This window comes from Trachurus japonicus, chromosome 13 (assembly GCF_045865225.1).
Source record: "Trachurus japonicus isolate A0001 chromosome 13, Traja_1.0".
NCBI classification, from domain to species: domain Eukaryota; kingdom Metazoa; phylum Chordata; class Actinopteri; order Carangiformes; family Carangidae; genus Trachurus; species Trachurus japonicus.
The window spans coordinates 12,022,280-12,050,275 of NC_140919.1; the positions used below are offsets into that span (position 1 = coordinate 12,022,280).

Here is a 27,996-nt window from a genome sequence, read left to right on the forward strand (position 1 = left end):
AATACATTTGCAGTAAATGGGCAGGACTGTGCCCCAGTCTGATATTGGCCTTGTGGTGGTACAGCTCAAACAAGAATTTGCCAATCCCTGACCCTGGGCCTCGACATTTATTTTTTGTCTGTAAATGATTGACTTGATCGACACATAAAAAAGAGGAGGATGGCTCTGCTGGTTAACAGAGGCTCTGAGCTCATCTCAGTCAGTCATGGGTCTCGCTGGGACACAGATAAAGACATGGAGACTGTTGATCTGCCTGAGTTGGATGTGCGTGGGCGGGACGATGGCAGAGCTGTAAGTTTACCTGGACTGGAAGAGATGTAATTTCCAACATATTTCAGTAAGTATTAGATTGTGCTGTTGGCTGAATGTTTCTGTGTCTACAGGCACTACATGGTGGCTGTTCCTGCAGTTATTGAAGCAGGAGCTGAAACCAAATTCTGTGCGAGTCTCCTGCAGCCCAACGAGACTGTGGTCATGACCATCACACTGATGTCTGAAATGAAGAACACAACCCTTCTTAAACAAACATCCAGTGAAGAGTTTCATGCCTGTACCCACTTTAAGGTCAACTCCTAAGATTATCTTTTCCCTTCTTTTCCATTTTTCAGTTTGTTACAGCGACTATAAGATGTTTTTTTTTCTCTCACACACAGGCTCCTGTAGTGAAGAATCAAGACATACAGAAGTTTGAGGTGGAGGTACGAGGCGACACGTTTTACTCTAAAGCAGTCAGGAAAGTCATGATCAAAGTCTACAAACCAATGACGTTTGTTCAAACAGATAAACCAATCTACCTCCCCGGACAAACAGGTAATTCCATCAATCAAAAGTTGTGTGTTTCCGTCTTCTTTTTTAAAAGATATTGTTTGAGCATTTTTTTGGCCTTTATGTGATAAGACAGTGTAGAGAGACAGGACGAGCAGGGAGAGAGACTCAGGAAATGACATGGGACGTGTATTTTTATTTTATTTTATGTGATGTTGCCCACACCAGATAAGTTTGTTAAGCTGATTTAGAGAGAAAATTTGCAAGATAACCATGTACAATACATCATGAATCATCTCTTGTTCTAACCTGATCTCGCTGTGAGATTGACAGTACCAAATTTAGGAGCAAACAGAAGAAGTCGATTCTGTGGAAGAGCTTCATTTAATGTCTTTGAATTTCTCTCAGTACATTTCAGAGTCATCACACTTGACAACCACTTTAGACCTGCCAGTCGGCGGGTGAGTGTTTCACCTGTCACTGCTTCTTCTGTAAACCAAAAACTGACATTGTGATATTTTTTTCTGCAATATATATTGAGATCATAAAAAATACAAGAATTTTTACCAGATGACTTGGATAGCTATATTTGGAAAGAATTACATTGACTCACCATGACATCATTATATAATCATATAACACCAAGGTTTCCCCTAGTAATGTAACTTGTATATTATATTTTTTAAAAGCTGAAGTCTACATGAACTAAACAGCATTGGTATAACACATATAACTGAAGTGTTATTGAGTCCATAAATGAAGTCAGTGTCGAGTCCAGACTCATTAGGACACCAGTGACAAGAACAACATGAACCAGCTGGATTCTTAAGAAACCTCCAAACCTCTGTTTTTTCCCTTTCTTTCTTTTGCAGTACAATTCAATTCATATTCAGGTAAGAATCACAATATTTACACTTCACATTAAACTCACATACAGATAGGAAAAAGTAGAGAGTTTCTTCTGTCTTTTAAACTATTCATCTTGGACATCTAGACACATCAAGTAGTTCCTAAACAAACAGCTGCGTCAGCACTGAGTGTATTGTCCAACCTCTGTGAACTTTCTGATGTCAGTATTTCAAATTGAAAAAATCTGGGTATATTTTAACATAAACAAAAGATTTTGGTCCTTACCTCAACTTGTTGGCTTCATTAATGCACAAAGGTTTACATGGGAACATTAGGAGTCATTGATTTTTGAAAAAAAAAAACATTTAGAGATAGTGAGTCCTGAGCATCTTGATCTCTTGATTTAAAAGCTGCTATATCCCTTTCCTGTCTTAAATAAAGTTATTATAGTTTGGTCCACTTACTATTGTTTTCTGGGGCTTTCAACAGTCTCCTATGTGTACACTGTTTGTAAATGGCCACTAATAAACTTTAGAGAATAGTTTAAAAATAATGTGAGAAGAAATCTTTTATCTACATACTGTACCTTAGAAAGACACAGTATTCCGTTCCTCTATTCTTCACACATGATCTTTTCTCCTTGTGTCCTTTACCCTTGTTCCTCTCCTTCAATTTAACTCAACAGGATGTTAACTCTAACCTGATTGGACAGTGGCAGAATGAAACATCCAAGAGTAAAATCTTGCAGCTGTCTTACTCCTTGAACTCCGAGGCCCGTGAGGGACCCTACCAGATCATTGTGTCATTCGGTAAAGTTAAAGTTTATCACAGCTTCAAGGTGGAGAAATATGGTAAGTCATGTTTTTCTCTGTGTGTATCACACTGCATTTCCCTCTATTTTCATGAAGCAAGAATGTTAACAACCACATTTGGTCCTTTAGTTTTGCCAAAATTTGACGTGAAAATAGAAGCATCTGATGAAGTAAGTATCATGGATGAACAAGTCAAGGTTGAAGTATGTGCCAAGTAAGTAGAAGCTCTTCATCACATAATCTGTTCTTCTAATTGAAATGGAGGAAACTAGATGGTCGCGTGAGCTGAGAGCTCTGTGATCATTTTCATTTTTTACCTCAACCTCCACCTTACCTTAGTGAAAAATCGTATTCTACTTTAAAGCAGAAGTAAGCGATCCGGTCGTTTTGGCTAACTTCTTGTCAGCCGATGGAGTTAGCAGTCCCCGCCCTCGTCCCTACGTCACCACATTCACGCGCGTCCCTTGGCTGCAGACACAGAGAGGACCGCCCCTTTATGCCGTTCTCTCTCCTCATTGGATAAAGGTTGTAGGATACAAGGAAAGTTTTCTCCTCGGCTTACAGCAGAGCAGAGTGACTGACAGACCCGTGTTTCAGACCAAACACTCTATGTAAGTGATTGCCGTCGGAAGATATAACTATTTAAGACTTATATTAACACAAATATTCCGCTTACTTCTGCTTTAACTCTAACTTAGAGGTAAAAGTACAAGAAAAGAATAACAGCGGATTGCAGAATGGCAACAAACAAACCAACGATGACCAAACAATTGAACCAGATGCCAGAAAACGAGAAGCAGAACCTTCACTAGACGAGGTAATGTGCAAACCAAAATCTCAAGGCTCCAAGATACTGGATCAAAACACACTTGGAAGATGTGACTACGCAAGTATCAACAATTTTAAGACAGGCTGGAAAAACTAAGCAAGCACTCAAGAAACAAAAGCAACGCATGAACGCAGCAGAAGACATTATATCAACATTACAAGACACTCTGCAAGCTGCACCTAACAGAAAAGGTGATACAAACACTGGAAATCAAAGTGGATGTACTATCAAATAAAGAGAGAATGAAGAGCTTGGTTTTGCTGGTTCTCCCAGAAAAATCAGAACATGATCAACCACGCTCCAATTATATTCAACAGAAGTTACCCAGCTGGCTCAAACTCCCTATGGATAAACCATAGGGAACTAGAAACAATCCATGTTTTCTTGTTGAACCCTACCTGAGGCTGGAAAACCACCAAGACCAGTCCTGATCCATTTCTTATGGCTCAGAGATAGATGTCTGATACTATAAGCTGCAAAGAAGACACCAAGGCAAGAAGGTAAAGCTAAACTCACCGTTCATCAGGACCTCCCTGTGTAGGTGCATCAGAAACGCAAGGAGTTTGACCAGGTGATCGACACACTCATCCAGAAAGTCATGTTTTGCATACCCACACGGTCGGCGTATTTTAAGCGATAACATCACCCTCTTCGGTGATCCATGAAGGAGGAATCATTCCACAATTGACTTCCTTGAGCAATGAGCGACCGCCCTGCATGGTAAACTGGATGCTGTTGCCAGGTTTCCACACCTGGACATGGTGAAAGCAGGAGATCCTCAGTATGGGGAACTTCTACATCCGGGTGGCTTATGTACCTCTAAGACTGTATGGTGATCACCATGGTGGACAGGAACACCTGGTGGCCAAAGGTTTTTCCATTGTCCGTCCACCCTCCTTCCTTTACACCACAGTGTACAACCCACAAGGCAACGGTTTGGGTTAGCGGCTTCATCATTCTGTGGTGGCCGCTCTTCAGGCCAGTCTCATCGGCAGCAGCTGGGTGGACCGGCTACTAGGGCTGCCCCCAAATAGTTGACCAAGAATTAGTCGACCAAACAGTAATTGGTCGACCAAATTTCATTGGTCGATTGGTCGCATGAAGAAAAAACAAACTTTTGGAGCCGTGTCTTGACAAAATTAAGTTAAAATCAATATGACTGAACTGTGTATGAAAGGCTATAGCGATTTTAATTTGAAGGGCTAGATACAGGAAGTCGTGACACTCACTTGCATGCAACTTGCCAACTTTCTCGCTAAATCTGGCGACTATCCAAACCCTTTTGGCCAGCGGTGTGCATGGGGGGAGGGGGGATCGCCCCCCTTTGTGGCCCAATTGTTGAAAAACACATGCTAAAGTGCCCTTTTAGAAGCCAAAATTTCAACCATATTAAAGAGTTGGGAGACAGATATGGCAACAAAGCTCTACGAAAATGAAAACTTAAACACACTCTTTTTTTTGTAATTCAAGTTTTTATTTCTTTTATCTCTGGTGTATGACAGTAGAACATTTTACATTTTCAGACGTCTTATGCACGTTACATGAGGTGTCAGTGGCATAGCAAAACAAAAATAAAATAAGAATACCACATCAACAATGTAAATGATACAAATGATGCGATGATGTAATGATGTATAGGGGACATATTGATGCATTCACATAGCTGGAAAACATAGACAACAGGTGGATACATACATGTTGGATACACTCAGAAAATGGTGTTCAAGCTGTAGGATCATCAGTCATAGTGATGTGAGTCCAAAACAAGTCCCAGACTGGTGCCTTGACCTTATTCTTGTTATTCATCTTGTCGAGCATAACTTCATATGAAGCTGTTTTAAGCATGATGTTTATCCACTCTTTTAGTTCAGGGGCTTTAGGTGTTTTCCACAGTTTAAGTATTGCCCTGGCAGCCGTCGTAGTCCCTGCCATGATTACAGAGAACTCTCCACTTGATATGTTTACTATTTGGCTTCTGTCTCCTAATAGACATAACCTGGGAGATAACGGTATGTCACTTCCCATCCATTTGCTCAAATTGTCCAGGACTGTTTTCCAAAAAGGCTGAATGACAGGGCACTCCCAGATACAATGTAACAGAGTACCTATGTCTTTCTGGCATTTCCAACACAAGTTATTGTTCATTATGCCGGCTCTATTTAGTCTTTGTGGAGTCCAGTAGTACCTATGTGTTATTTTGTATTGTGTAAATTTCCCTTTAGCTTCCCTAATGAATTTCCCGTTGTTAGATATGATTCTCATCCATTCCTCCTCATCCATCAGACATCCCAGGTCCCTCTCCCATATCGTTTTCAGGCTCTGACAGCCATCGCTGAGCAGTTGGTTTGTTGTTCTATAAAATATAGAGGCTACTTAAACACACTCTTAAATAATGTGCATCCAGTTTGCCGCATGACTCCTCTTGAAAAATCACATGTTTTTTTTTTTTTTTATCCAATTAGGTACACATATGGACAGCCTGTGCCAGGTAATGTTGAAGTTGAGTTGTGCCGTCCTCTTGAGCGCAACATTCCCCCATGGGCCATCTCACAAGCAGGAGTCATTGAGATGCCAGCGCCATGCTTCAAGGAGACAAAGCAGGTACAATGCCTGCACTGAGAACCAAGGTTCTTGTCGAGGTAGACCATCTGTCCATACAGAAAGCATATGTGCCATACATGTCACAGACCGGACACATATAACACCACATCAGAAAAGATACTAAATATTGTTGTATCTTGTCAGGAGGAGCATGAAACTATGGAAATAGTAATTAAACTCAAATTTACTGGAATAAACCTCCTCTCAGTCTCCAGTTTGCTATGTTAAAGGAATAAACTTAAATTTTATTATACAACAATCACAATAATTTTGAGATATAATAATATATAATTGATATTTTAAAGCAGATATCAGTGGCACGACCGTTTCGGCTAATGCTGTGTTCAAGGCAGGCTTTTGAAACCGTAAGTTACAGCTTCAAGTCACAACTACGACTTGGTAGCGTTCCAGGTAACCCGTAGCTCGTGTTTTTACCGTCCTGTTGTCTGTGAAAGTTCCCTATAACGGCCACTCGTAACTTCCGACCCGTGAACTCGTACCAGATCGAACTGGTATGACTTCACAGGAAGGAAAAACACAAAGTACGAGTTTCCTTGAACGCACCATGAGTTAGCAGCCCCCGCCCTTGTCAGGCATCAATTGGTCCTCGTGCTACGTCACCACATTCACGCGCATCCCTTGGCTGCACACACAGCCCTTCATGCCGTTCTCTCCCCTCATTGGATAACACTTGTATCCCACAAGGAAAATTTTCTCCTCGGGTTACAGCAGAGCAGAGTGACGGAGAGACTCGTGTTTAGGCTGAAATACTTCATGTAAGTGATTGCTGACGGAAAATAGGACTATTTAGGACTTATATTAACAAAAACATTCCACTGATATCTGCTTTAATATTATTATTATTTCATCTCTGCACTGTTGTCATTATTACACAAGTTTATGTTCTCATTTTTTGTCATAAGCTATATTACTACATTGATTGCATAAATAAAGTTTTTGTTTTCCATTCATATTCTCATTATATTATGTCTACATGTACATTTAGGTGACATCATTCATTTCATGCCATACTCTCATCCCACAAACACATACACGATCATATCAACACATTAAAAATAGAATCATACACATGATTATCAGAGAATTTCTTTTCCGTCTGTCCATTATGGTACATCTTTGTTTCAGACCTGTTTTTGTAATGTTAGGCCACCAATGTAGTAGTGAACTTACAGTAGGAAATGTTAATAAGTTAACAACATAGTCATGTGAATATAGTTAAAGGAGTTACCATTTTTAAACTCCAGCCTCTTTGGCCGTTGATGTGGTTACAGAAATCACCCTCATTGTTTCTGAATACCAAAGTATTGTGTGTCTGTTTTCGCTCTGAATGCATTTGATTTAGTTCACGGCCTTGAAAATGTTTTGTGTTTTTTCTGTGCAAGTTTTGATGTTTTTTTAAAATCTAATCTTATTTTATTCTGATTCTTAGATGGACAGAAACGTCTGTGCCACTTTTACTATTCCGATGTCGACTTTCACAAATATAACAGAAAAACCAGTGCGAGATCACCTGCACGTCAAAGCCACAATGGAAGAGGAAGGGACAGGCAAGTCTTACTCTATTATAGTTTTTGTATTATCAAGTATCATAACAATATGGCACACACAGTGTTATAACATGGAGACTTCTTGTGTAGGTGTTTTACGCCTGCAGGAGAAGAGGATCGAGATTACATATGCTATTGGAAAGCTGTCCTTCATTGACACACCCAAGATTTATCACCAAGGAGTGAATCTAGAGGGAAAAGTAAGTAAACGTATTCGTCCTTGATTCTGAATGTAGATTATAATCTATTCATATCCAATATAGCACAAGACAGGTCTATGTTGACGATATAATTAACCTTCCTTGGGGTACACCACTGAAGATGTGCCACAGTGGAAAAAACATCACTAAGTGGTCATCACCAAGCTCAACCCAACCTAGCTAAGCATCGAGTTGAATCATTAAAGACTGTAACACCTACTCCTACTAAGAATTCCTGTAGGACCTAAATACAATGTTTACCAAATTAGTAGAAATTGTGTAAGAATGTGAATTGATTTCCAGCTACAAATTGAATATGTCAAACACTTTTAAATGGTAAGTCAATAAAATACTGAGTAGTGATAATAACTCAGGAATTTGACAGAATTTACAAGACAAACTAATAAACAATATGATACAAAGATATGTGGCAAAGTGGTCAACACTAGTATTGGATTTAAATTCAAGAATTGATGTGATCAAGATGAACCTCTTGCCGAGGTTGTTATATATTTTTCTATCCCTCCCAGTTAGAATACCAGATTAAGGCTCATATGGGCGGAAGCCGAGCCCAGGGTAAGACTCAAGACCCTTCAACTAGACAAAGAAAATGGAGGATTGGCGTTGCCAGATTTTCAACAATACTATTATGCTGCACAGATTAGATACATTGCATATTGGTGCTCTCCAAGTTATCAAACCAGATGGAAGGACATTGAAAGGAGCCTGGGTCGCATTCCTTCACAGTCATGATCAAGTGGAAAAGAACATATGGATTTTGATGGTGAAAATTATGAGAAAAACATTTGAAATACGGAATGGATTGTTTAAAAACTTGTTTAAGTTGACAGGAGACAGTAAACTGTTGATCTGGCCTCCTGGCAGACCAGGAGTGTTAGACAAGAATTTTGAAAAGTGGAGAGACAAGGGAATAACAGCTACATGTACACTTATACATAAGCAATATTTTAAATTATTTAGACAACTCAAAAATGAGTTTGGATTGGAAAGTTGACATCCATACAGATATTTACAATTAAGACATCTCTACGATACAGAAGTTAAGTAGGAAATCTCATTGGAAGGGAATGATGTGACTAAGGTACTGTCAGAGGTGCTTACAAGCAAATTACTTCAAAACTTGTCTCTAAACTGTATAGATGTTTACTGAAGCAACAGGGAAGAAATACAATGTAAGTGAATGGGAAAAATAATTTAACGTTGAGTTGTCTAAGAGGGATTGGCACTCCATATATCACACCCAGCACACATCAGACTTGAATGCCAACCACTCTTATAAAAAGAAAAACTTCTACTTCCTGTGTGTCCAACAGATCAAATCAGTTCACCACAACAACACACCCATTGCTGACATGAAGTTCTACTTGTTAGAGGGACTCTGGTCGTCGAAACGTCTGTTGTACAACCTCACCACCGACAGAAACGGCGTTGCCAGTTTCTCACTCAACACAGAAAGCTTCGGAGGCGACATTCATCTCTCTGTAAGATTCCATGGTTTCTGAATATGCTGCGAGTCACCAAGATTCAACTATCGTAGCTAGTGACCAAGTTCTTCCTCCATCTCAACCAGCGTGAGATTCATTTATAATGTTTCCTTTCTGCAACCAAGGTTCACAATGAACCGACCTTGGGCTACAGAGGTCATAGGACTCCATATTATGAGACTGGACATCAGACAGTGTCCTTGGCCCAGGCTTTTACTGTCGATACTAAATCAGTCAGCTCCCTGGAGGTGAAGAAGAAGGATGATCCACTTCCCTGTGACAGAGAAGAGGAAATCGTCATCCAATACACAGTAGTAGGAGAGAAACAGGGCTCTGTGCACGTGATGTATCTGGTAAGTGAAGATCAACGATGCTGTGATCTGATGATAAATGGAATTACTTTATACTTTTACATACATTTGTGTGATCTTCTCTGAAATCCTCCAGGTCCTATCTAGAGGAGCCATTGTAATGCAAGGATTTAAACAGATTGAAGTTAAAGACCAGCCAGGTGAGTAAAGCCTGGCTGTTGATGCACCCTCCATTTTTTTTAATGTAGGCTACTCTTGGCTCTGGTGTAGTATTCCTTGTTGGCTCTGGCAGTTTTTATCAAACTTGGTAACACTTGTGGTTGGATAGGTCAATCTATTTAATACTTAATAAAAAACTGAAAGATTAAACACACATTCAAAAAAAAAAACACCACCAGCCTGTGTTAAAAAAAATATGACCCTTCTTCAACACCTGAGCCAATTCATGGGCGCCTTAAGTTCTCCCCACAGCACCACTCAGGTGACCCCTGAAATGGGTTCAGTCATAGCCAGATGTTGTCTAAACAGCTGTGTTATCAATGCATGAGGGTGTCTGAATGAAACTAACAGTTGGTTTGTTGTTTCAGTGAATGAGGGCGAGGTGTCCTTTAAGTTGACCGTGAGTCCAGACTCAACACCAGAAATCCAGGTTCTGGCTTACGCCGCCCTGCCCAGTGAGATTGTGATCGCCCACCATGCCGACTTCTCCACAGAGAAATGCTTTGGTCACAAGGTCAGTGTAAGAAGAAGAACAAGACATGAAGGTGTGAAATCAAAGTGTATGATAGTTGTTGATACAGAACAATGTACAAGTTACAGTCCTCAGCACAGCAATAACTTAAAGAGGAACTAAGCAGGATTTCTCCCGTGGCTGTGCTACATTTTTACCTTAATTAAAAAGCTCCGGAGTAATTGTGATTGTTAACTACATGACAGTTAGCTACGTGACAACGGAGGCTCTCTGCCTCCACATTAGCCTCGTAAACCAGCTTCTCGCGGAACTGCATTTCATTTCATTCCGAGGGAGAGTCTGGCCTCATCCCCATTCTAAGCGTTTGGACTGAAACCCTCAGAAGGCCGAGCCAATCAGCGTCGCCCGCTGTGATTGACACAGCACGTTGGCCAATCAGGGACCGACTAGTGCAAAGCCCCGTCACTAGGCTACACCAACTTGCTGATTGGCTGAATGGGGTTGTCTGTCAACACTACTACCAAAGATATTAAACCGTCTTTGCTACTACTCCCGCCCAGCTCCCGCCCACCCCAAACGCTTAGAGGGGGGATGAGGCCAGACTCTCCCTCGGAATGAAATGAAATGCATTTCCGCGAGAGGCTGGTTTACGAGGCTACCTCCACATGGCGTCTCATGGCTGAAAACCAACCTTGTAACATCAGTGTAGTTACTCGGTCGCCGCCCCGGTGTCCCAGCTCTCGTCTCTGCGGCACCGTGACACAAACACGCTCCGTAACCCGTAATGTTTTGTTTATGACGATCAAGACTACACAAACACACACGCCGTAACATCGTATATGTTATGTAACGTTATCCACCGCTCCATTTATTGATTTTTCGCCAGCTTCGTTGTAAACAAATACACATGGGCGAGAGGAGCGTAACCAAACAGCAGAAAAGGGAGTGGACTTGCATAGTTCCCCTTTAAATATCTAGCGTTCAGATTCTAGTTTGCAGCGCTCACTCCGCACTCACACCTCCCGTCGGCAAAGTGACGGTGGCCTCTGAGGACAAAAAATCTTGTTTACCACGACTGGGAGTGTTTCAGGAGCATGGAGCGATGAGGTGAAGATCTAAACCATTTTACAGTATGTCTGCTGTTTCCTCCGCCTTCTTCTTCATTGGTTTATGAATGTGAAACCCTTGAAACGTGCTCTCTGACTGGATGGACTTTCTGTACGGGCTGCCGTACAAACATAGCGGTGCAAGATGGCGACACTCTTTAAAGCAAGACCTTTGCTGTATACGAATAATTATAAGGCTACAAAAACCAAACAGATTTTATTTTATAGCGATTATACACTTATACAAATATATTCATGGGTAGTATATTCAGATTTTGCCAATAAACCTTGACGATTATTACACACTGGACCTTTAAATCCCAGGATGATGTTCAAGTCTGACCTGCAGGTCATCTGTCTCTCTCACAATTGTAATAACTTGAATTGACTGCTTGGTATTAAAGGCTATTAAAGGTTACATGTTGTCATTCCGACATCCCACCATTCCAACATACCGCTATTCCGACATGTGAACGTCTCATCATTCGGACAAGGCTTTCAATATAAGGAAATGTGTGTTACTCAACAGGTGACTCCCTGACATGCTGATAGAGGAATGCCCACATGGTTGTGCGTAAATATGCAGCAGACAGGGACTAGTCTGCCTGTCTAGCCTCTACCTGGTCTTTTTACTAAAAATAACCAACTCCTTTCACCATTGCCTAAACCCAACCAGTCCAAAATCTTTTGGGGAAAAAATGTGCTATTAAAGGAATTGTCGGAAAGGCAGGATGTTTAAAAAAAGAAAAAAGGAGGCAAGAATTGTCGGAATGATGGGACATTTTATAGAAAATTAAGGGTTGCCATTTAGACAATTAGAGGCCTATGTCGGACCGGTGGTATGTCGGAATGGCGGTTGCCCCCCATGAAAGGCATGTTTATAGTTTCACAACACAGGTCCACATGATTTTCTAATTTCATCATCAGCCCATCTGTAAAGGGTTTGAGTCATTATCATGTTCTCCAGTGTGAATGTGTGGAACATGTCTTACCCATTCACCGCCTCTCATGTAAAGAAATGGACGTTAAGTGGATACACCAACATTTTTTCATGTCTTGCCTCACTCCCGAGTCCATGATAAGTAGATAGACACCATCCTTTCAACTGTGCGTGCAGAGATAGAGCTGTATCGCCCGTAATTAGCTTAGCTCAAACACTGGAAGTGTATAGGTAGTGTTAGTCTGCCTCCTACCCGAGCCAAAATCAGCAGTCATAAGCTGATTTCATTTTAGCTCTCAACACCGTAAATATATCACTTTATCGACATTTCAAACATTTTTAGGCGAGAAAGTAGCCGTTTAGATCAGCAGTGTGTCGTTAATTTGTCTAAATACCAGCTGTTTACAATTTAGTTTGGACGAATTTGGTGCTACTCAAGCTAGCTGTTGTGACAAACGCACTTCCGGTTACTTTCACAAAATAAAACACCCGTTGCCTTTACATACAGAAAACCATGACGATAGAATTTGTGCTTTTACTTTGAAATAGATAAACTATAAACTACCCTCGATGTAGCTAGCTTAAACCAAAATAAACCGTCTTTGCTTGAACCCTCTGTTTTGACCGATCTCGTCCCGGCATTTGACCGCTCAAGATGCCTTACCGGAGAGTTTTGTCAGTTCGAGACGAAGATCGGCCCGCCGGTTTCCGTTTAGAGTTGCTGAAGAGTTTCTCTGATGACTTTAGGTGGAGGCAGGCTAACACTACAGGTAGCTTAGTGTATAGGTCTATACACTAAGCTAATTACGGGCGATACGGCTTTATCTCCCTTGTTACTGCACGCACAGTTGAAAGGATGGTGTCTATCGGGGTCCGCCCGCTATTTAGACATCCCGCTATTACGACATCCCTCTATCTAGACATGCCGGTAGTCCGACACTTTTTGATACCGCTATTCCGACACGTCTTTTTTTTTTTTTTTTTTTTTTACAGCTGCGATACCCAGGCGCGTCTCTCTCTCTCTTTTCTTTTCAGCATGTCTATCACTGGTTTGATGAGGGAGTGATGTTCTTAATCTCAACAACTCAACTATCAAGCAAACAAAACTGACACATATGATAAACAAACAGAACTATGCTGCAGTTTGTTTGTCAAGTTAACCTGTGACCTTCAGCACCACGGACAGCGCCGTGGATGAGCCCGCGGAGCTGCAGCTGTGAGCGTCTGGGTTCTGGGCTTATGGCCTGGGGCCTTATTTATCAAAACTGTAAGTAAGCAGTGTAAAACTGCTGCTACTAAATGTTTTGCTTAGGCCTACGGTGAAAAGACACCCAAAATATTTACACCTTTTTCAGATCTATCAAACTGTGCGTGCACAACTCTGCACCTCAACTTTGATAACTGGATCCAAGAATGGTGCGCAGTTGCGCACGTGAACACACCTCCGTCCCGGAATGCCTAGACACAACCATAGGTCAGCACGTGCATATTAATTAGCCATGTGCTCTGTGGAGCGACAACAAAGTGACAACGAAGACAACGGGCGGAGGGAGGGGGAAAGAAAGCGAGATACATGGCATCGGGCAATAAATCAGGCAAAAACCTCCCAAATCTCAACAAAAGGGAGCAGAAAAAATAATAATCTTATGTAATCTGCCCCTTTATTCCAGACAATCTTTTTTTTCTTCTTTTACCTATGTTAAAACAATGTAAAGCAGCAGGATAAACTCAGGTGACAGAATAATAACAGTCTCAGTAGCTGCAGATCAGTGTGCGCTGCTGCCGGTGTGTTTTTAAACTTGGAGGGTTTGTTTTTTCTTCTCTAATAGGCCTATGTATTTGTGTATGAGAAACAGTGTCTCAGATGAAAAAATAAAAATAAATCAGAAGGACACTCTGACTATAACGTAATCAATCAATGTCGGAAAAGCGGAATGTTTGAAAAATAGTAAAGTGCCGCTACTCCGACAATGAAAAAAAAAAATGTCGGAATAGTGGGACGCTTAAAAAATAATGTTAATGCCGCTATTCCGACAATTAGAAGTCAATGTCGAAATAGCGGCATGTCGGAATAGCAGCATGTAACCGTGTCTATCTGCTTATCATGGACTCTGGAGTGAGGCAAGACAGAATGTTGGCGAATCCCTTTAATGTCACATGGACACAGCTTAGTGACGTTTGTTTTTCAGGTGTCTCTGGAGTTTTCTCTGTCCTCAGCCGTCCCAGGAGAGGAGACCTCCATGCAGCTGACGGCCCAACCAAACTCTCTTTGTGGGGTGAGCGCTGTGGACCAGAGCGTCCTCATCAAGGAGCCGGGGAAGACTCTGACTACTGAGAAGGTAACTGCTGCAGTCGACCACAAAACAGAGGCTCACAAGTTTTAGTTTCCTCCATAAGCATAAACATCATCAGTCCCCCAGAGGTTACAGTTTACACTGCTGTGATTTCCATCTGTTTTTTTTTTAGCTTTTTCTCTCTCATCCAGTGTTATTTTGTTACCAATTGTATAGTACATTTTATATACACTTCATATCCCTCTGTACAACTTAACCATAAGAAGTTGGTGTTTGATACTTCGTCCACCTCACATCTAAAGATGAGCTCATGTTGTCATGTTGATTGACATGGGGGGAGAAACATTTTGTAGTTTGAAATCCTGTTTTCTTTACAGATATTTATGTTGCTGCCTGTCACCAAAGGATCTTATACCCCACATGAGGTGCAGGATCCTGTTGAATGCTTGCATGTGAGACCAAGAAGGTACATTTCGTATCATCCTTCTCAAAGTGATGATGCTTACGGAGTGTTTAAGGTACGTCCAAGACAGTGACTTATAAAGAACTTATATAATTATTTGTTGTACTCATAATATTATCGCTGTATAACTCTCCGACCTTTCTGGTCATGTGTTGTTGGATTAACAAGAAAATAGGTATGAAGATGGCGACAAACTTGATCATGCGGAAACCTTCATGCCTCATGTTCAGCGGAATCACATACCACAGACGTAACTGATCTTTTTCTGAATTGCTGGTTCGTGGTGTCACTGCCTCTGTCCTCTGTCTCTGGTAAAATACTTCTTGTTTTCTTCCCCAGATGAAATTTTCTATGTAGGATCCCCAGGTGCCCAAGGTAACTGATCTTTTTCTGAGTTTGAGTTTGAGTTTATTTCGATCAGCAAAAAATGAATAAATAAATAGAACCGCTAAAAAACAGTTACACATCCCTCTAAAAGCAGGGCTGCATGGCTGATCGAAAGGGTCAGGGCTATAAGCTTATAGAGAGCCTAAGCGGAAGCAGGAAGTAACGGTCACCAAGGGACCTCAACTCTGAAAAACTCGCCATACAAATGAACGGGACTGAATGTTTTATTTTGTGATCCGATTGAATTGTGCCATGAGAAAAAAATATATTTAAAACATCACGTTTCATGCCGAGAAATCAGCAGTTTGTTGTAAAACTCGTGTAGGTGACGTCACACACCAAATGCCGCCCTTTCCCCGCGTCAGTTGGTGACGTATTTTTTGTGGGACACCAGATCTGTAGTCCGTAGAGCGTCATCACACAAAATACATTCTTCTGTTGCCGTTTTATGATAAACTGATGATTTCTCGGCATGAAGCGTGATGTTTTAAACAGGTAGAGGACATATTTTTTTCTCATGGCGCAATTCAATCGGATCACAAAATAAAACTTGGACTCCCGTTCATTTGAATGGCGAGTTTTTCAGAGTTGAGGTCCAATGGCGCCGTTACTTCCTGCTTCCGCTTAGGCTCTCTATAGATGCCCTAACCTTTACACCATATATGTATACAGTACCTTTATATAAACAAACAAGCATACATGCGATCTACACACATATACACACACCTACATGTACATACTCAGCAAATACCAAGCAAAAAATAGACATTCAAACCAACACTAAGGAACTTTTCAACCTTCATATAATATTTTCATAACTTTTGTGATGGTACATCGACTTACAACAGGTTGAATGACACCTCTGTCATGGCCTGAGGGGGTCTGTATCGCCTTCACTGGCACTAAGCAGCTTTGAGGAGCATGGTAGGAACCCGGCTCTCACTTAAGTTTCACTTTCACTTTAGCGAGACACGACGAGGAGGGAGCAGCACTGCTGCACCTTTCCGTCGGATTGTGTTGCGTGTTTACTGAGAAATGATCCGCTGGTAACAGAAACTTAGTTTGGACGTCTTCTGTTAATTTCCATGCACCGGGAGATCAGGATGTTTACGGCGCTATGCGCTGGTGCTCATGGGAAATGGAGTCTTCCTTCAGGCAAAACACTACCGCTTTGGGCCACTGGCGCCGCCAAACTCAACCAAAACTGAAAGTTCTTAAGTACTGCTTTAACATTTGTCAAATCATTCCTACCTACATTTAAATCATTCCCCACCTTCAAGACTGTATCTTTCCAAAATTTACATTTTTAACTTATTTTTAAATTGCACATTTACTTTTTTTGATCTCATCAGTTAACTTGTTCCACAGCTTCACCCCACAGACAGATACACACATGCTTTTCAGAGTAGTGTGAAGTAGTGTGAACAAATGAATTGCTGGCTCGTGGTGTCACTGCTGTCCTCTGTCTCTGTTAAAAGACTTCCTGTTTTCTTCCCCAGGTGAAAGGGGCGCTGCAGGAGCTGGTGGCGGCGGAAACTATCCTGATCCTCCAATAATAGAGACCGTCCGCACTTTCTTCCCAGAGACCTGGATATGGGACCTGGTGGAAGTGGGGTGCGTTTCTGTTGCCAAGGGGAGAGTTAGTTTAGTGCATGGGCATAATTTGATACAGCTACAGTTATTGTTGCAACTGATCGGTTTATATCTGAGTTGAGCCATGAAGCTGTGGAAAATACTTCAAATTACAAATTAAGAGTGAACTCTAAAAACAGCCCACAGCTATACACATCAGGTGTACTGAACTGTTTTTCTGTGACTGATCTGGTGTCTGTCAAAGCACTTTTTTTTTCAATTTCAACAAGTGTCTGTGTTTTTGTATCTGTCTGTCCAGAGAGACTGGGGAAAAGGACGTTCCCATCACGGTCCCAGACACCATCACCACCTGGGAGACAGAGGCTTTCTGTTTGTCCCCTCAGGGTTTTGGCTTGGCGCCTCGTAAAGAGATCACCGTCTTCCAGCCTTTCTTCCTGGAGCTCACCCTGCCCTACTCCATCATCAGGGGGGAGCACTTTGAACTGAAGGCCACCGTCTTCAACTACCTCTCCAAGTGCATCATGGTAATGAATATGCATACATGAATAAGAACACATTTGGACTTCTGATGAGCAAGGTCAGCAAATGTGTTGTGTGGTGGATGAATTTATCGAGATAAAATCCAACATTGATGCACTTACACACTAAAAACAGTTGGGTTAAAAAATAACCCAATTTTAACCCAAATGTTGGGTTGAATAAGGACCAACCCAACATTTGGGTTATTTTAACCCAACAGGTTGAGTTATTTTTTTTAACCCAACTTTTGGGTTGAATTATTTAACCCAAGAGTTGGGTTATGTTAACTACAACATTGGGTTATTTTTAACCCAACTATTGGGTCGTGTATGAAGTGCTTGCTCAACCCAATAGTTGGGTTAAAAATAACCCAATGTTGTAGTTAACATAACCCAACTCTTGGGTTAAATAATTCAACCCAAAAGTTGGGTTAAAAAAAATAACCCAACATTAACCCAAATGTTGGGTTGGTCCTTATTCAACCCAACATTTGGGTTAATGTTGGGTTATTTTTTTTAACCCAAATGTTGGGTTGTTAAAAACTACAGAGAGTGCTCCAAACTTTTCTACCAAATGACACCACTGTCACAGAAATAAATGGCAGTGGCGTCACTGGTTAACAAGTTTGGAGCGCTCCCTGCAGACCTAGATTGAAAAGTGGTTAAGTGGTCCTTCAAGTACAATTACTTATCATTAGTACCTCTTTAAAAGAGAAAGGAAACTTCCTCGATTGATTATCTTATGTTTTAATATAAACCTATTAAAAGTAAACGCTTGTAAAAAAATAAATAAATAAATAAATAAATAATATACACTTTTAACATAATTACAGTGTTTCTCAGTGAAAAAACAGGTAAAACAGTATGATATAGCACAGCACAGAATTTTATTGCAAAGTTCAACTTAACAGTAACTTACCAACAGCCGTGGTTGCCAGAATTTCACCATAACAAATATGGTACAACACATGAGGAATTACAGTTTGTCAGTATAGATTTAACAGGCAGCAACTGCTTATCCTTAAATGATATCACAAACTAAGACCATTGTGAACCAGAGTAGAACATCATTGATAAACTGAAATAAACTCTTTTTGCATTTACACATTATGTGAAAAACAGGACTGCTCCAATACCTTGTCCAGTACACAGTGTTGAGATCTTGAAAAAACAGCATGTGTCCATATATGAAGGATAATCCATGGTGAAAGAAAATTAACATCATAATAAAATTAGCCACTTGCCCTTGGTTGATCAAGAGTAACGAGTCAATAGCGCAGTCTTGGCTGTAGGGTGCTCAACACGGTGTTCTGGGAAACTGGAACTTCAAGGATTCGCAGTCACCAACTCTGCATGAGACTCCTGTTGTTCATCAGGTGTTTGGACTGGCATGATCCTCTCTGCATTCAGAAAACAGAAACATAGCAAAAGTTAGATTGATGCAGTACCTTAGCATGATGCCCACACAGAGATAAACTCAGCAATCTGTTGCTCCAATGAGCTAGCTAAGCTAACCTAAATACAGATGCATCTCCTCAAACAATCAGACAGTCACCACATTTGGTTCAACACTGCTGTATAAACTTATTAAAAATGATTTTTTTGGCATTTGGCAACTAAACCACTGCTTACCTGTGATTAACCCTGACAAAACTGGTGTCAGAGTCATTGGTCCAGACTTGACTGAAGACAGGTGGGACAGTAGCATGGTGCGATGTTCAGGAAACTGTAACTTTGAGCAGGTGGTGTCATTGTTTCTGCTGGAAGATTCCCAGGGTCTCAATCAGGTGTTTACTGTGGACTGGCATGATCCTCTGTATAAGCAGACAAAGAACAATGAGGAAGATTTTTATCAGTCATAACTCAATTTTATCTATTTAATGATTCAATTTACAAATGTACTCACTGCTTAGTGTTGATAATGCTGAAGACAAATCAGTTTGCTGGCCATGCCACATTCCTGCAAAGTTGGCTGCCTTGCATTCTCCAGCTGCACCATGCTGTGGAGAAGGTGAAATTATTTTGTAGTGTTAAAAAGGTGTACAAGGGATGGTACAAAATTGTATGTTCAAATAGACAGTGGTTGAAAACAAAATTGCCATAACTCATGCTCTACTTCATGGATATCGGACCAAGGACATTTTTAGCCTGGTGTATTTCCCCACTTCTCCATAAACAGAGTAACAAATACCTTTTACAGTAATGTGTGATGTTGGCCTCCGTTGGGAACTTCTGGAGGCCGCTCCTCCAAGAGAGCAAGGCTCCTCTTCAGACTGTCTCTCTCCATGTGCTAGCTTCCACATACTTTACTCTGATTAGAAAACACAAAACAGTATAACATTAGGCTACAGTACACATAGTTTACTCTCTGGTCTGGTCTCTCATGCTACCTAGTTGGTAATACAGAGGTAGTAACATCCAGACATACACACAAAAAACTGCCTGTTTGCCAAACAAAAGCTGAACATAAAACAGGTTTTCTTTTAGCACAACATGCTAACCTGAGTGCAACAACAACACCACGGCAGGTGAGCCCCCGTGGGGTCAGTGGCTTATTCTGTGAGTGAACATCAGTTGTGAACCCTGTTCGCATTTAGCATCAAACACAGGCTATTTTAGAAGAAGGATATCTCCACATCTAACGTTAATTGACTCCAAACTTATCCATGACTGCTGCTATGATAAACTACTAGCGTTGTTAACTCTTTTCTCTTTTTTTGCATTAACATGCGGCAGCAGCATGTAGCTCATCCTCACACATCCACTGTTAGCGTTAGCCTAGCTCATGCGCTAAAGGCCAAAGTAACACAAATATACTCATTTTAAAATACTTACAGTTTATCTGTAGCTTTGCCACGGACAGTTGGTATCGATCCAGCCTGAGAAAGTCCAGTCCAGCGGTGCAGGACCCTTGTAGCTGAAGCAGTCAGACTTTGCCGACTGAAGCTGGGGCAAATAAAATTAACCCATGTCTCTTTGGCTGGGGGCAATATGATGGAGCGTGAGGGTTTGTCTCCAACAGAGCAGCTTTCCGGTTGTGATAGCGCTCCGGCGTCACATAAAAAAATAGTAAATAACCGATCTCCACAGGTAGCTGTGGTGGTAGGTGGAGACAGCATTTTTCAAATGAACCGGCCGGTTACGTCACAGAATAACCCAACCCTTAACCCAAAAAATGGGTTACTCACTGAAAAGTAACCCAATTACTTGAACAACCCAGGAATTGGGTTAAATTCATAGCCCTATAACCCAGAAAATGGGTTACACCCTGGAAAAATAACCCAACAATTTAACCCAACACCAATAACCCAGAAATTGGGTTACAGAAATAACCCAACACTTTTTAGTGTGTATTTGCTGTAGTGATTATTTGTGTAAACAGAGGTATTCACATTCTGTACTTGAGTAGAAGTACAGATACCATGTAAACAAGACTCTGGTAAAAGAAGGTGTACTGATTCAACTCCTTTACTCAAGTAAAAGTAAGAGAGTATAGGCTCAGAAATGTACTTAAGTAAAAAGTAAAAATGAATTTTTGCTATTAATTTCACACAGGTAAACACAAGAGAGGGAGATGTCCGGCCAAGGCATGGGCGGTTCAGAAGCAGTTCCGAATGAATTAAAAGCAATTAATAAACAGACGAAGTGGTGTTTTCACACAGGCAGCGTTTAGGTAAAAGTATTTGTACTTCCCACCTCTGGTGATTAAACAATATTCCACAGGTCTTTGGGAAGCCCAAACATGCCGTCACATGGTTGTATGTCTATCACAGTTTTCCTGCTGAGTGAAACACAAAGTGCCTTTAACTTGGAGAATAAGCAACACAAAGTAAAGTAAAATAGACCTCCTCCATAAAATACCAGATGATTTGATCTGCTTTTATTTAAGGAAGAAGAAGTTATTTTTCTCTTTCTGAAGAGCAAATATTTTTTTTAATTGACATGTGTGATGGTGGTGTCCATTTGGTCCATTCCCACTTTTATCTTGACACTTTATCTCTTTGACCTTTTGACTTTTTTTTGTATATCTTCACTTTTTAAGTATACTGTTGTGTCTCTTGACCAGGTCACTGTCAATCCAACACCCTCCTTAGATTACACCCTCACTCCACTCTCTGGTGACCAGTACAAATCCTGTTTGTGTGGCCACGACCGCAAGACCCTCAGCTGGACAATGACCCCTTCAGTCCTGGGTGAGGAGTTCATCCACGAGGGATCTGCTTCAACTGCAGCTTAACTTCTCTGTCTATGAAATCCTGGTTAGAAAACTTTACTAATTTATTGGGTTTGTGATCTTTTTTTAGGCACTGTGAATGTGACTGTGTCTGCGGAGGCTGTGGCCTCTGACATTTCATGTGGCAATGAGATCGTGAGTGTGCCGGACAGAGGTCGTATTGATGTGGTCACACGATCTCTCATTGTAAAGGTTGGTGCCTTATCATTATTATTATTATTATTAGTAGTAGTAGTAGTAGTAGTAGTAGTAGTAGTGGTAGTAGTAGTAGTAGTAGTAGTAGTATTTGCATTGACTCAAGAGGAGGAGTTGGTAACTCACACTGTTCCCTCCCTCCTTCTCATTCAGGCTGAAGGAACTGAGCTGACAAAGACTCACAACTGGCTGCTCTGTCCTAAAGGTGGGTTTGGTTAAGACCAGACATTTGGACCAATGACAGATGCTGTTAGTTATAAGGAGTGGATTACAATGTGTATCTAAAATCCAATGAGAATATTTTCATACATATTTTCCTACATCAATAAAATATTATGGAAGAACTGGCCCACACCAAGTTTTGATGGCACTGGTCTTTACTTCCAGTCATGATCCTCTGTAAAATCTAAATGATGTCTTTGTTTTGGTACTGACTGCTGTTTGAGCCCCTCTTCTCCGTCTGTACACAGGAGAGGCTTTGACAGAGGAAATAGACTTAGAGCTCCCTGAGAATGTGATTGATGGATCTGCTCGTGCTTCACTATCAGTCCTGGGTAAACTATTCTCACTGTGTCTTTGAGATTTAAAATCAGGTTTGTTTTCATATTCAGTCTGAGTGAGTCAGTGATTTTGTGCAGGCGACATCTTGGGCCGAGCCCTGAAGAACCTGGATGGGCTGCTGCGGATGCCGTATGGATGCGGGGAGCAGAACATGGCACTCCTGGCTCCCAACATCTACATCCTCCAGTACCTGAAAAACACACAGCAGCTGACCCCAGCCATCCTGGAGAAGGCCACCAACTTCCTGAGCAGTGGTGAGTGTCTGTGTCAGCTTCACGTTGAAGAAAAACAAAGAAACTCAAAGATTGGTTCTGATGAGGAACTTTATGTTTCCAAAAGTTATCAGATCACAGCTGGAATAAACATGTTGATTGTTACACAGGCTACCAGAGACAGCTGAACTACAAACACAGTGATGGTGCCTACAGCACATTTGGCACAGGAGCAGGAAACACTTGGTGAGAAAAGTCCTATTTTAAGTGGAAAATACATTAAATTGATTAATTTTCTTCAATAATTCATAATGCCAAAATAAAAAATGTATTGGTCCATGGTTACTGTCACACTGTGACACTCGTTGTTATAAAACCTTGTTATGATTTCTTCAGGCTGACGGCTTTTGTGATGAGATGTTTTGCCAAAGCTCAGTCTTTCACCTACATTGACCCAGCAAAGATCCAACAGTCAAAGACTTGGCTGCTCAGTAAACAACAAACAAATGGCTGTTTCCAAAAGTCAGGAAATCTCTTTAACAACAGAATGAAGGTGAGCTGACGGACGCAGTGTGACCCTAAAGAACATGAAGATCACATCAGGAGGTTCAAAATAATAACTTTCACTGAGTGATGTTTTGTTCTTCAGTGAAATGGCAATTCTTTCAAAGCTCTGTAATAACTGATAATGATAATCATCATGTCTGAATGATGCTTCTTCTCCACAGGGAGGAGTGTCAGATGAAGTCACTCTCAGTGCTTACATCACTGCTTCCTTCTTGGAGATGAACATGTCGGTTAATGTGAGTAGACTCTTTCCAGTTACCTGTGACTATTTGATTTGGAGCCTTGTTCCCGATGTAATTCAGCTGTGTGTGACATCACCCTCTGCATATTGTGTGTACGCTCGGCCTCTCTACATCCCCCCTTAGTAGGATCTTGCGTCAGTTGGTTGAAGTGAGCTGCTCTCTGCTTGTTGAGTTGTCTGATTGTTGGAGATCACCCTACAGGGTCTACTACTAGGGCTGGACAACAAGAACATGGGGACCTGAGGCCAGCTAGGAGGTGTACGTCACTGGTAGGTCTCCTCTGGAGGCCGACACCACTGGGCAGCCAGAGAAGGGTCAGGAGGTGACTGGAGACCAGTTGAAGAGGATCAAGGCTGTGACCCAGCCGGAGAAGATTGAAGCTGTGACCTAATCGGAGAGATCGAGGCTGGGGCTTGGGGCGGCAGGGTAGATGGGTGGCAAATCCTTTCTGGAAGGCCTTCCAGAAAGTGATTCTGGGACTGATGATTCCCTCTTAGCAGTCTCAGCTGCCTGATACGCAAAACATTCAAAGAGTCATCTTTTGCGGAGGTGGCTTGTCTGCTGGATCCATATTTTGGTTGGTTCCTACTGTCAGGATGTAGGTTTTGAACAAGGGAACACAAAATAACACGTGGTCAAGAACATAAAGGCAACACTGAGCATGAATGCAGGAAAACATGTAATGAATGCAGGAACACCGAGTACAAATGTAACGGAGGTCCGCGGGTATAGTCACAGTCACAAGGTACCAGTGAGGAGAAGTGAAACTCACTCTCCCATAAAAGACGTGCTAACCCACTTGCCAAGTAGTCCTTGACCTTTGGCGAAACGGTTAGTATCGTCGCTCGCGGTGCGGGAGACCCGGGTTTGAAACCCACTCAAGGCAGGTTAGACAACATTGGTCACATTGGTGCCCTGGGCCCTGGGTGGAGTGAGTTTAGGGGGGTGAGTGTAAAGCCTGGTTTATGCTTCTGCGTCACCATCGCCACGGACCCTTACGCGGACCCTACGCCGTAGACTGACGTGCACCTCCAAAGAATCCTGACTATGCGTTGCGACACAAACCGTAAGGACTGTGATTGGTTCGCTCAGAACATCAGTGTGGTAAATTCACCCGTTCAGCCTCGACTGGTCGGACAGACCACCTCTGCAAACGTCTTCTTTGTCGCCTGCGCTTCAACATTTGCAATAAAATCGTTTGTTTTTCATTTGCCACTGTTTACTGTGACGGGAAGCAACGCGTTCCCTCAACACAGAACTTTGCATGCTCAACGACGGCATCGGGTCTACGCCGTAGTTACGCCGTCGAAGCGACGCGGAAGCATAAACTAGGCTTAACGGAGGTCCGCGGGTCTAGTCACAGTCACGAGGTACCAGTAAGGAGAAGTGATGGCGAGTGGCAGTTAGCGGTACTGAAGTTAAACTCAGTGCTAATCCACTTGCCAAGTGGTCATTGACCTCTTGGCGAAACGGTTAGCATCTTAGCCCACGGTGCAGGAACCCAGGTTCAAAACCCACTCAGGGCAGGCCAGACAACATTGGTCACACAAACAAAGACCAACCAACAAAGGGCAACGGGAATACACCAAGGTCAAATACCTGAGAAATGAGACGTAGGTGAGTCAATCAAACACAGCTGAGACACATGAGGTAAGTACAGGAAGACCAGACATGGAACTTCAAAAAAACAGCACATAAACCGGGAACAAGACACAAATCATGTCAATCTAATGGAACATCTCATCCACACCTGGCGCCTCGCAACCAAGGAGCTTCTTGACCTCTACCAACCTCTGCCAGGGTTATAGATGAGACTTCCCCCCAAGTCCTAAGACTGTGCCTCCTCCACAGAGGATGTGTGAGCTGTGTTCACTGGTTCCTCAAAGTATTCTTTGTAATCTGTTACAGGAAGATGTGATGAGGAAGAGCCTGTCCTGCCTCAAAGAGTCCATCGGTGACCTTAGCAACACCTACACTACAGCTCTGCTGGCGTATGTCTTCACCCTGGCAGGAGACATGGAGACCCGTGATCACCTTCTGCAGCACTTGGACACAGTGGCAGTGAAACAAGGTGAGCATCCTCCAACAGGAGATCATTCTGGCCTCACTCCCTGTGAATGCAGCTCCTCTCACACCTGTTTGATGTGGACGGCTGTTTTTAGGGAGTCTCCTCCACTGGTCTCAGACAGCAGCAGATACTTCAGCCTCTCTGTCTGTGGAGATCAGCTCCTACGTTATGCTGGCTAAACTCAGTGCCTCCCCCTCTGCTGAAGACCTGGGCTACGTCTCTGGCATCGTCAGATGGTTGACGGGCCAGCAGAACCAATATGGAGGCTTCTCCTCCACACAGGTACGGCCCATATAAAGCATAAAGCTGGACTTTTCTGGACAATTATGATGGAGACATCATTAGTCATCACCTCGCACCATCTCTCTTACCTTGTTGTAGGACACAGTGGTGGCCCTTCAGGCTCTGGCTCTGTACTCCACTCTGGTCTTCAGTCCAGAGGGTTCAAGCACAGTGACGGTCCAGTCCCCCAGTGGTCAGCTGACATTTGATGTGAACCACAACAACAAGCTGCTCTACCAGGAGAGGACTCTGTCTGACGTGACAGGAAGGTACAGCCTGGAGGTGAAGGGCACTGCATGTGCTTCAATGCAGGTCAGTCAGCACTGGAGCTCCAACTGTTTTATTTCTCTTTGATGTACGTCCTCGATCTTCCATAGGACACTGTCCTCAAGTTGAAGGCACTGGAGTGATACAGAAAAGTGAAATTATAATTAATCCAAATGCAGCAACCTAAAACAAACTTGTGAAGATGAGACCCCTTCCACAGCAACATGGTGTTTCTCAAAGAATACATTTTAATGCAGGATAAATTTGAACCTAATTCAATGTAGGAAATTAATCAGATTTAGTTTAGTTTTTTGGTTGAACCTTCCTTTCATGTCTGTTTTCCAGATTTCTCTTCACTACAACATCCCAACTCCAACTGACATCACAACCTTAAGTGTTGAAGTCCAACCCGAGGCCGTGTGCACCAGCAGATCACAAAGACCCAAACTCACTTTAAAGTTTAAGTCACTGTAAGTGATTATGAATTTTTAAACAAACAATACAGTACAGTGTGTGCTGAAGGAAAAGTTCCTGCCTGGCTCAAACATCCAAACGGTTACCAAAGTCCCCAAGGTGTTAGATTTAAATAGATCATGTTTACTAGCGTTAGTAGACCTATGAAGGACTGGGTTTTTATGGTTCTGTTACAGATATAGTGGAGAGGAGACCACCACCAACATGGTGATCCTGGATATCAAGATGCTCTCTGGTTTTACCCCAGACCCAGAGTCTCTGAAACGGGTGAGATATTAGACAAAACTTTGAGCTCAGTAGAAACTGATGAGTTTTCATGTGTTGACGAAGCTGAGTGTCGTCTAATTACAGCTCCAACGTGCCCTGCTGGTGGACCGTGTGGAACAAAAGCAAGACCACGTTATGGTCTACATTCAGAAGGTGAGAGGGATTCACGGTGGGGATCAATGGAGGACGCTCTCCAGATGTGTTACTGATCCTGTTGTTTTTCCTCCAACAGTTACCAAAGGACACGGCCATCAACCACAGCTTACAGCTCATACAGGAGCTCTCAGTGCAGAACCTGAAGCCAGCTGTGGTCAAGATCTATGACTACTACCAGCCAAGTAAAACTCATACTCACACCTACACACACCATAAACCCTGTTACAGAACAGTTGTCAGAATTGCAATGATGAATACTACAAGTTTGAAATGTTGGACACATGAGGAAAGTTTTAAATTCAATGTTTTAATCTATGTCTGTTCCTATTCTTTTGTCTCTCAGGTGACCAGGCTGAGACACAGTATATCTACCCTTGTGCTGCAGGTATTGATTCTTATTGAAAGAAGATTACTTTAATATTTCTTAGGAAACTTATTTATGGTTGAAAATCTTAAACAACAAATTATTCATCACTCGTGTACATAAACACAGAGTACAAATTACATATGTAATGAGTCCTCATGTTGGATTTTATCTTTTTGTTCTTTTGCAGCTTGAAGAGAGAAGTGTGGTCAGTCCTCGGGTTGCCGTGGTTACAAGTATATTTTTAAACACCTGCATTTTATTAAAGATACATTTTGTGGGGGCGGTGCGTGGCGCAGTGGGTAGAGCGGCCGCCCCATGTAGAGGCTACAGTCCTCGCCGCAGGCGTCCCCGGTTCGAATCCCGCGTCGGGCAGACCTTTCCTGCGTGTTATTCCCCCTCTCTCTGCCTCCCCATTTCCTGTCTATCTCTACTGTCATCACTATCAAATAAAGGCAAAAAGCCGAAAAATATACTTTAAAAAAAAAAAAGATACATTTTGTGTACCCTGTGAAAGTCCATGTCTGTTTGCTGGTGGTTTGCACACGCTCGTCTACACAAACACTTGCTCAACACATTCACTATGTAACTACTGTATGTGTCTGTGTCTCAAACTGATGCACAATGAATAGTAAAGGGCTGACATATACAGACAAATATACAGACAAACAATGC

General features: G+C 42.1%; 1 pseudogene across 1 annotated transcript; it reads left to right on the top strand.

Moving 5' to 3' along the window:
* Positions 1-105: 105 nt before the first annotated feature.
* On the top strand, positions 106-27,610 carry LOC146975636 (alpha-2-macroglobulin-like; annotated as a pseudogene). Its single transcript, XR_015037443.1, has 35 exons — positions 106-291; positions 384-564; positions 654-810; positions 1,174-1,226; positions 1,638-1,658; positions 2,300-2,465; positions 2,556-2,640; positions 5,718-5,856; positions 7,307-7,624; positions 8,959-9,126; positions 9,255-9,482; positions 9,577-9,640; positions 10,028-10,173; positions 14,367-14,516; positions 14,849-14,989; positions 15,103-15,238; positions 16,821-16,935; positions 17,213-17,438; positions 21,499-21,625; positions 21,737-21,858; positions 22,015-22,066; positions 22,332-22,415; positions 22,500-22,676; positions 22,805-22,880; positions 23,031-23,187; positions 23,363-23,437; positions 25,352-25,514; positions 25,606-25,793; positions 25,893-26,105; positions 26,406-26,530; positions 26,711-26,801; positions 26,886-26,954; positions 27,034-27,139; positions 27,301-27,342; positions 27,512-27,610. The product of XR_015037443.1 is annotated as an alpha-2-macroglobulin-like (transcript).
* Positions 27,611-27,996: the final 386 nt, after the last annotated feature.